Genomic DNA, 3,371 nt, shown 5'->3' with positions numbered 1-3,371 from the left:
GCATAAATCAGAGCTTCCTTTGAGCTCTCTTGTAACAGTGCCGCCCCAAACTCCTACACTTCAATTTCTCACGTAGGTAGCATTCTTCGTGTTCACAAGCTTTGCCAGCTCGCCGAATTCTATTTTAGACCTTCATTCAGTTACTTTCGCAAGATTGCCTGACGACCAGCGCGATTTCTTGCGTACCAAAATTTTGTGACTTGTGCTGTCACAACTACATTTCCGCAACACGCTCTGCTTTTGTCTGCGCACTTCCTCTTCACTTACTTTTTTCCCCCCCCTCGCAGTGCCGTCAATCTAGGAGCAGCGATTTACAACAGAGTGGAGAGAACGGAGTTGCAAACTCTCGCAACAGAACCCAATGCCGACGCAAACAATTAGGGTGGCTCTGATAAGAGCCGTTGATGGTTGCGTGTGTGTTGCTGGCCCGAGGTACGCCTACTTAGAGCTGGTGTACTTGGTGGCGGCCTTGGTGCCCTCGGACGCCGCGTGCTTCGCCAACTCGCCGGGCAGCAGCAGGCGCACGGCAGTCTGGATCTCCCGGCTCGTGATGGTCGAGCGCTTGTTGTAGTGAGCAAGACGCGACGACTCCGCGGCGATAGGCTCGAAGATATCGTTCGCGAAGCTGTTCATGATGGACATGGCCTTGCTGGAGACTCTAGTGTCGGGGTGCACCTACTTCAGCACCTTGTAGATGTAGATGGAGAAGCTCTCCTTCCTGCGGCGCTTCTTCTTCTTCTTATCCGTGGCGCGCACATTTTTCTGGGCCTTGCCGGCCTTCTTCACGGCTTTACCAGAGGGCAGCGGAGTCATCGCGACAACCGATATCCGCAACCGACAACTCCCGGGAGCAGAGTGGGGGGGGGAGTTGTTCTTATAAAATTTGGGATATGAAGATAAAAGTGCACCCCGCAACTGTCTCTCTAGATGAGGACGCCTCAGCAGTAGTGCACAGGGGAAGGAAGTGGGAATGAAAGAAAGAGTAAGAGAGAAGGGAGGGATATAAAAAAAATAAAATTTTAAAAATAAAAATACATGCATGTATATAAATATACACACATATATTAGGGGGTAGCGCTCTGCTCCCGTGATGAAGGGGAAAGGAAAGAGCGGGAAGGAGGCCGGCAAGGAGAAGGGATGTGAATAAACATCGTGTGCGAAACCAGCGGACAGAAGAGAGTTAACGCCGAAGGGAGTTGCGTAAAAAGTCCGTGAGGAGCGTAGGGTTAGGCGCGTATAGCTCTCGCTGAAACAACAGTTGCAGGGAGGAAAGAAAAAAAAAGAGTAAGCAGAGGTGATCAGCACTCACAAGGTAAGCGCGTAATCCTCGATGATTGCGCCGGTCGGAGAGTTATCCCGTGGGCGCGATGACATCATGCGCGGCGAGAGCGGCGGCGCACAACGCACGAACAGGTGAGTCGTCGGGAACGAAGGGCAGGACTGCACGAATGGCTGCGGCGAGCGCGGCCAACACAACGTCCTTGGGGTCGGCCAGAGGAGCCGGCGCACTCGTTGTAGAGGGCGTTGGTTCGGCGGTGGTAGAGGCACAGCCGCCCGTAAGGGCATCGCGGAAGGAGCGCCCTTGGTTACAACCGAAGTGCCCTGCTTGTTGCGTACAACGTTCCCGGCGCGCTCCAGAGCTTGGCGGCGAGTCACGGAGCCATCGGATGAGGCGAGGATGACGGCGGCCTTGCGCTGAAGCTGCCAGGAAGAGCAGCGCGGGTCGGTTGATGCGTGGTTGCCGTTGCAATTGACGCAACGTGGTTGTTCTGCTGTACAGGGTTCTGCGGCGTGGCTGGCACCGCAGCGAAGACAGCGCTCGTCAAGCGAGCAGGTGGCCGTGGCGTGTCCGTAGCGGCCGCAACGGGTGCATTGGAGAGGCCTGGGGAGGCGAGGACGAACGAGGCGCCTTTGTTTATACAGGAAAATTTCCTTGGGTACCGTGGTGCCCTCGAAAGTGATGGTAAGGCATTTGCCTCGTCTCACGCAAGAAGTCACTGGGACTGATGAGCAGATGTTGGCCGAAACTGCCTCGGCATCGAAGCGAGGATCAATTCCGAAGACCAATCCGACGCATGTGTTCGTGGTGAGAATCTTGCTTGTGACCTTGACATCGCAGATGACAGCCACCTGTAGTAGGGAGGTGCGGTCAGAAGCTTGGTGTGTATCGACGGCGACGAGGTTGCGCCGGTAGTTGACACGAACTCGCCGCGTAGCAGGGAATCCGGAGAGGAAGCTCGCAATGTTGTCCCTCGACACAGCGAGGAAGTGTGTTTTCTTTCCGACAGGGCGGAAGATGATGGTGTGCCCGGAAGTGTTCGGGCACGGCGTCGGAGGAGCCTTGTCGCATCGTTGACTCAGGAGGGGGCGTGACGAGGTGGTAGGTTGCTCGAAGCCCTGGGGAGCGGAAGTTGCAGCGGGCGTGTTTGGCCCAGTTACGGCCGCGGCAGGGAGAACGGGCGCCGCTGTTACGGCAGCCGAGAGAGGGGAGAGAGAAGGAGATGCGGTGAACGAGGGGGACGAGCCAGCTTCGCTTGAGGCCACGGGGGCGGCAGGAGAGGAGGGAGGCGTGGTGTGCTCCCAAGAGAAAGACGAGGCAGTGGACGCATCCGTTTCCTCAGTTGCTGCAGGAGAGGAGGTACTCGTTTGGCAGGTCTCTCTCTCATGTATGGGCTTGTTTGGTTGTGCAGGTGTTGCGGGCTCCTGGGTTTGTTGTCGGAGCGCATTGATGGTGTACGACGCCAAGGTCGCCGAAGGGGGGTAGCCTACTTCTTGTACTGATGTATCCTCTGTTGCAGAGGGTTCAGAGACCGCGCGAGGCTGCGTGGCGGCGCCTGCGGGGCGGTGCCGCTGTCTCAGGACGGGACCCATGTGTTGTGGTAGCCCTTAGAAGGGCTGCGCGCGGAGGCGCCGAGCGACAGGTGGCATTAAATTGCGGAGCGAAAAAGGGCGCGTCCGATCAGTATAAAATCTCAATCGAAACTCCCGGGAGCAGAATGGCGCGGCGCTTTTATTTGGGGGAGGGGCGTTCACGAGAGCAGCGGAAGGCGCGCGTCCCATTGGTTCGCGCGGCTTCTCCCTCTCGCACCCTCCTTCGGCGCCGCTCGACGATGGTGGGTACGACGATGGTCGCTGGATTTCAAGCAAGACGGACGTGCCTATGGCGATGTCCTGGATTACTCCTCTCGCTGACCGGTGCCCCGTGACGGACTCCTCGCCCGCTATGCCGTGCGCCGCTCATCGTCGGGGCCCTCGCCGCTTCGCCGATGTTGTGCATCGAGCCTCTAGCTGTGTTTCGCGGACCCGTCTCTCAACTCCCGTGACCGTTTCCACATCTTTCCTGTCCTCTTTTCTCTTCGTTGGATGGATGG

General features: G+C 57.5%; 1 pseudogene; it reads right to left on the bottom strand.

Annotated features, from left to right (window-relative positions):
• Nucleotides 1-428: 428 nt before the first annotated feature.
• On the bottom strand, nt 429-828 carry LOC119378707 (histone H2B-like; annotated as a pseudogene).
• Between the last annotated feature and the right edge of the window lie 2,543 nt (nt 829-3,371).

Source organism: Rhipicephalus sanguineus, unplaced genomic scaffold (assembly GCF_013339695.2).
Source record: "Rhipicephalus sanguineus isolate Rsan-2018 unplaced genomic scaffold, BIME_Rsan_1.4 Seq9361, whole genome shotgun sequence".
NCBI lineage: Eukaryota > Metazoa > Arthropoda > Arachnida > Ixodida > Ixodidae > Rhipicephalus > Rhipicephalus sanguineus.
The sequence above is the reverse complement of the archived record's forward strand: the minus strand, read 5'-3'. Positions and strand labels throughout refer to the sequence as shown.